Source organism: Oryx dammah, unplaced genomic scaffold (assembly GCF_014754425.2).
Source record: "Oryx dammah isolate SB20612 unplaced genomic scaffold, SCBI_Odam_1.1 HiC_scaffold_10, whole genome shotgun sequence".
In the NCBI taxonomy this organism is placed as follows: Eukaryota; Metazoa; Chordata; class Mammalia; order Artiodactyla; family Bovidae; genus Oryx; species Oryx dammah.
Genome location: NW_024070194.1, coordinates 32382676 through 32389948, shown reverse-complemented (window position 1 = coordinate 32389948; position 7273 = coordinate 32382676).

Below are 7273 nucleotides of genomic sequence, written 5' to 3'. Positions count from 1 at the left end.
GACACAAAAATCCTCAACAAAATACTAGCAAACCAAATCCAACAATATACTAAAAGGATTGTACACCATGATCAAGCGGGATTTAATCCAGGATGCAAGAAGATTTTGATATCTACAAATCAATCAACATGATATACCACATTAACAAACTGAAGAGTAAAAACCATATGCTCATGTCATCAGATGCATAAAAATGTTCTGATAAAATGCAATATCCATTTATAATCAAAACTCTCCAGAAAACAGGTAAGAGCAAACATACTTCAACATAATAAAAGTCATATAAGGAATTCCCTGGTGGTCCAGTGGCTAAGATTGAACTCCCAAAGCAGGGGGCTCAGGTTCTATCCCTGGTCAGGGAACTAGATCCCACATGCCCAGCTAAGACCTAGGGCAGTGAAATAAATAAAAATTTGTAAACCATATATAAGACAAGGGTCTTCCCTGGTGGCTCAGTGATATCAAATCTGCCTGCCAGTGCAGGAGATGCAGGTTCAATCTCTGGGTTGGGAAGATGCTCTGGAGAAGGAAACGGCAACCCACTCCAGTATTTCTGCCTGGGAAATCCCACTGTCAGGAGCTTGGCAGGCTACAGTCCATAGGGCTGCAAAAGAGTCAGACACAACTTAGTGACTAAACAACTACAACAACAATATATGACAAACCCATAGTAAACGTCATATGCAATGATGAAAAGCTGAAAGCATTTCCTCTAATACCAGGACAAAGCAAGGATGTTTACTCTTGCCACTTTTATTCAACATAATTTTGGAAATCTTAGCCACAGCAATCAGAGAAGAAAAAAATAATAATAAAAGGAATCAATATTGGAAAAGATAAAGTAAAACTATCACTGCATATGACATGATACTATACATAGAAAATCCTAAAGACCCCACCAGAAAACTACTAGAACTCATCAATAAATTCAGTAAAGTTACAGGATATAAAATTAGTATACAGAAATATGCTGCATTATTATATACTAACAATGTAGTATCATAAAGAAAAATTAAGGAAACAATCTCATTTACCATCACATCAAAAAGAAGTACCTAGGAATAAATCTACCTAAGGAGGCAAAATATGTTTACCCCAAAAACTGTAAGCTGCTGACAAAAGAAATTGAAGGTGACACAGATAGAAAGATATACCATCTTCTTGGATTAGAAGAATCCTATTGTTAAAATGACCATACTACCCAAGCAATCTATAGATTCCATGAAATTTCTATCAAATTGTGAATAGCATTTTTTCACAAACCTAGGACAAATAATTTTAAATTTGTATGGAAATGCAAAAGACTGAATAGCCAATAGCTTCAGAAAGAAGAATGGAGCTGGAGGAATCAGGCTCCCTGAATTCAGACTATACTACAAAGCTACAGTAATCAAGACAATAAACCATCAACAAAAAGAAAAAACAACACACTGAATAGGAGAAATATTTGCAAATAATAAGACTGATAAAGAATTATTATTAAACATATATAAACAACTCATACAACTCAACTTCAAACAAACAAAACAAACAATTCAATTAAAAATGGGCAGAAGAACTGAACAGATATTTTACCAAAGAGGAAATTCATATGGCCAACAGGCACATGAAAAGATGCTCAACATAGCTGATCATCAGGGAAATACAAATCAAAACCAGAAGGAGATATCCCTCAATCTGTCAGATAGCCCTCAACCTGGCTGTTATAAAAAAGAAAACAAACAATAAATGTTGATAATGATGCTGGAGAAAAGGGAACCCTCACCCACTGATGATGGGAACAGAGGTTGGTGCAGTCATTGTGGAAAACAGTATGGAGGTTTCTCAAAAAACTAAAAATAGAAATACCATATGACCCATAGCCAAAAAAAAAAAAAAAAAGCTAGTTCAAAAAGATACATGGACCCCAATGTTCAAAGTAACATTATCTACAATTGCCAAGATATGGAAACAATTTCAGTCCATCAGATGGATGCCTAAAGAAGATGTGATACATATACAATGGGTTGGCCAAAAAGTTCATTCAAGTTTTTAACATATATATCCAAGGTATTTTCCCCCTAAACATCCAACATATATTAACTATAAATATAGATGATTACCCTCATTCTTGTTGATGCTCCTCAGAAGGTTTCCTCCTATGAGAAAGATATTCATGCCTTCCCTAGCAGACCAGGTTCCCTGGAATGTGTGAAAACCCTCCCCAGTCATCTACTGCAAAAGGTTGGAACTCTGGGATAGACACACATACTCTAACCATCAATGATACTCAGAGGTGCACAGTTCTCCGTGCTTTTGTGCTTTTATTCATTTCTTCATTTGTTGATTCATACTTTCACTATCTCTAGCTACCACTGGTAAACAATGAAAGTACAAAACACGACTCAAAGAGGAATAAATCAAAAGATACTGGGGACACAGAGGAGGACGTAAATGGGATTTTTGCAAACACTTAATCCTCATGCAGGACAGAGTTATTACCATTATTTTACACTTATAGGGAAATGAAGGATCAGAGAGATTAAGTGAATAACTTACAGAGGACAGAGGAAGGGAGAACTGCTAGAAGCCCATGGGATAAAGCACAGAGAATACTAAAGTGAGCAGAGCCTGCCTCACCTCCTAATTTTTTTCCTGGGACACTTGGGATTTTTTTGTTTCCTCCATTCTTCCTTTCCTCCAGTGAATCATTATCAAGGGAAATCCTCCTTTCTTCACTATTTTCTCCAGAGACTGAATGTTGGCCTGAAGAAAGGAAATGGAAAATGGCTTCATGCCATCTTATTTGTGAGTTAGAAGGTTGACGTCCCAGCAGGAGTGGTCTCAGCCGCCTTAACTGGGATTGGAGTCATACCTTGCCAGGCCTCTTGAGTTGATTATAGGTCACTTCCTCAAAACTGAGTGCCCTATATTGACTCTGTTTTAGGAATTCTCCCTTATTAGCATTTGCGGCTCCATTTGGGGGTCAGGTTAGCCAAGTTTATGTGTAGAATTTTCTCTCATTTCTTTTCATTACCACAGAATATCCCTATGGAACTTCTTCCCCACTATTCCCAGTTCCATATCCCACCATGGGTAATCAGATCTCAGGAATGGAGGCGATGGTAACCTTATAACCTCTATTCTTTGGCTGCAAATGGATGGACAAAGAATGTAAAGAAATGAGAAACACTTGTTCCTGGAGTTAGAGGACCAAGGTTGTAAGGGTGGGATTTCAGGCACTAATACAGGAAACAAAGGGATTCCCCCTTGGTACTGAATGGACTCTACTAGAGAGGGGTTACTTTTTCTCCAGGGAAGTTAAAGCAATGTTACCTGAGTTTCCACTGCCCACTCTAATTCTCATTTTGCATTCCCAGAGCTGAGTGAATTGGAATTATCGTTGTCACCAGCATATTCTTAAATGGCATTCTCAACTTTAATGCTTTTTTAGTAAGCCATACTGGAAATATGCACCTGAGGACTGGTCTAGAAGAAATAGCCACATGAAAAGTGTCCAGTGGACCTGGGTAGAATATTAGCCAAGGGCTCAGATCTGTCAGTCCACCTACTCTTTTCACAATGCACCTATTGGCATTGCCTAGTTAGTGCTCAAATGGAGTCTTCCTGGGACCCCTGCTTTACTGCAGCAAAATATCCTGCAGGCTGAATGGTCATGAAATCCATGCCCTATTCTTGGGCACTTGGCTGACCCACATTTCTCCCTTGCATCCAAGTGGGGCCATGAGCTTAGAAAAGATTGCTGTACTTGATTCCTAAAATATCTATATAATCCTCCACAAAAGGAATCCCTTTTTCCTTTGGGCAGGTGGATATAGACAATCTAGAAGAGGTCTTCAAGGCCTTGGAGAATTCCAGGATTCTAGGAAATAGTGGAGTAACACATTGGAGGAAACCTGGATCCCATGGAGATCTGTCCAGGAGAGCTGCTGCCAACCAGGTACATTCACACTGGATGTGGAGTAAATGACAAATAAGGTTTTACTGTGCTAAGCTACTGAAGTTTGGGGGTTATCTATTACAACTTTTAACCTATCATAACCAATCTCTGCCCCACTCCAAGAGTTTTCCACCTTAGTGGGCCTTCCAACTTTCTTCAGTATCCTGCTTCCCAGCTTACTTCCTCCCCTAAAGAAAATAAAAAGAAACAAAAGAATAGCTCTTATGCAAAAAACAACAACAAAAATAAATAAAACAACAACAAGAAAAAAACCAAAAGAGTATCTCTTAGGAGCAGAATCAAACACAGCTGCAAAGCAAATAGCCGCACAGAGTCCCCAAAGCAGTAGGCTGCTTGCCAGGCTTCAGTGAGGAATAGCATTCCATTAGTGCCCATTCCCAGAATTTACCATTTCTACTATGAGGAGAGATATAATCACTAACTCCCAACTCCATTGATTTTAGGTGAATATTAGCATAAACAGTCAAATAACAGGCCCCTAGTCCCCTGTAGCCTCTACTAACATATGAATGAAGATGGGAAGATGAATTACAAAGTATGAAGAATCTCCTTTCTGCATAAATAATATATTTTCCCCATATAATCTGTAACCCACAAGCACTGAGAGATAGCCAGCGCCAAACTCTACTGTCCTCATGGTGAAACAGTGTAGCACTAATCCCTTCCCTTCACTCAGTACCCTTATTGACCATACATAGTATGTATTTGAGGTGAATGGCACTATTAGGTGGATCAGGAAGCCTTAGGTTTCGGGTCAGTCAGGGTTGTAGGTCAACTTGTAACCAGAGGTAGGGTCAGGCCATTGTAAGTTTAAAGGTCAGGCCAGAACTAGAGATCCATTTGCAGCTGAAGAATAGAAAGGATGTCCATGTTGTTCATAGTAACTGATCCCAGGAAGTGGCAACATTAGCCAAGTTTTCCAATGACATATGTGAATGTGCATGCTTTCAGCGTCCACTGCTACTCTGAGGCAGGGAAGAACTGGAAAACAGTTCCTTTGGGTTTTGAGGACATAATTGAAAAGAGTCTCAGGAGCCAGATACAAAACCCAAAGAAAACTTTTTGTCCATGGGAAAGCTCTCCTCTTAACTCTTTTGGGTAGCACTTTCTATAATTTGAATGCAAACGCCAGGAAGTCGAGAGTTTTACTTTTGTTATTGCTGTTATTGTTTGTCACTTAGTCATGTCTGACTATTTGCGACCCCATGGACTATAGCAAGAGTGAACATCCTTGCTTTGTCCCTGATATTAGAGGAAATGCTTTCAGCTTTTCATCATTGCAGATGATGTTTACTATGGGTCTGTCATATACTGTTGTTGTAGTTGTTTAGCCACTAAGTTGTGTCTGACTCTTTTGCAACCCTATGGACTGTAGCCCGCCAGGCTCCTCTGTCCATGGGATTTCCCAGGCAAGAACACTGGAGTGGGTTGCCATTTCCTCCTCCAGGGGATCTTCCCAACCCAGGGATCAAACCCAGGTCTCCTGCACTGGCTGGTGGATTCTTTATGGAGCCACAGTGAAGTCCCCTTTTTCTTTACTCTCACTCTAAAGGGGTATCTTAAGGGAGAAGAGACAAACACAGGTGCTTAGTTTTCCTTCTTAAACTAGAAGTCATGCTGCTGGATCACAAAGGGCCTCCAGGGCTTTGTGGTCTCCAGGGCTTACTGGTCCAGCAATTTGACCCCTTTCCAGATTTGAGCATAATAAACTAGTAGAGGAAAGTAACAATTTCATAGCTCCTGCCCTTCCCTGTTTCTTTCTCTAGAGCTCTAGAACCTCCAAAGCTCTCTTGCAGACCAAGATCTGAAAAGCAGCAAAGCTGCCCTGTCTCCTTCCAGGAAACCTATTCCACAATTCCTCCTCAACCTACCGGCAAGTATACCTCCAGCCAGTCCTATGCTGTTACTCTAAACCAGAATTAGGCACAGATCTCCATGTGACACCTGTCAAGTAGCCCCCTATCACCCCAGGCCCCGCTTAGGTTTACCTATGTCTCCTATTCCCAATCATCCTTGAAAACTGACCAGAATCAGACTCCACCAGTGTTACCCCTTGTCCTACACTGTGAGATGGCAGCCAGTTACAGACATAGAGCCTGCCACCCGATATTCCCGTGTGAGAAGCTCCTGGCCTCTCTTTCCAGAGTCCTCTGCCCCTCCCCTTCATAAAGAAAACCCAAACTCACAGTTGTGCTTTTGGTCAGCTGCCAAGTAATCCTTATAAGGCACCTTGCTTTCATTTCAACTCTCCACTGTAAGTTCCCAAAGACCCAAGCAAAAGATGAAAGGTGTAATGGGAAGCTAATAACCTTGGAAAAGCTGTTTCTAACCCAAGACTATAGCAGCTTTGGCTTCCTAGTCTGGAGAGGGGGGTTATCCATCTCATTTCTCCCATTTTTCTGCTTCTTCTCCAAAGTACCTTTTAATCTAAGACTCTCAGACATCACAGTCAGTGGGCACTGAGACCATGAATTCTCTGGCCACTCCCAGATACCTCTCCAAACAGGTCCTCATCTCCCTGGCATGGCTCAAGCCTTCCTCATCCTGCACTTACTCAGTGGCATTATTTTCCCTACAATTCCCTACTCCCCTGCCACCCAGAATGTCCAGTTGGGCTTGACACATGACAGCAGCCTGGTTAGTATTTTTATGTCGGCCAAAGGAATGGTCTCTTTTTGTTTCTCCCTACCCAGTCTTGCTAGTCAACAAGAGTCTCCTCAAGCCCACTCCTCCACCTGTGTCCCAGGTTCATATCATCTCCACATTCCCTCTGCCCTCTGTCCTCCAGTTCAAATCCTGCCCTGCCTAGTCCCACTCAGCTAAGGAAGCAAAGCACTGCTCTGGAATGTGTGTGTGTGCATGCTAAGTTGCGTCAGTCGTGTCCAACTCTTTGCGACCCCATAGACTAGCCCACCAGGCTTCTCTGTCCATGGGATTCTCCAGGCAAGAACACTGGAGTGGGTTGCTATTTTCCTTCTCCAGGGGATCTTCCCAACCCAAGGATCTTATGTCTCTTGCATTGGCAGACAGGTTCTTTACCACTAATGCCACCTGGGAAGCCCATAACTCTGGAGCCCTAACACATATTAACTCATTAAGCCTTCGGGCCAGTAGGTAGACACTACTCACCTTCATTTTACAGATGAGAAACTGAGACATAAAGAGGTCAAACAGCTAACATGGGGCAGAGCTTAGATTTGGAGCCAGACTGTCTGCCCCACCTCCTTTAACCATCCAGCCAAGTGGCCTTTCCCACCCTCCAGCCCTTAAACTCTCCCTCCCTAGAAGGAAGCCACTTATTCAGTGTAACAA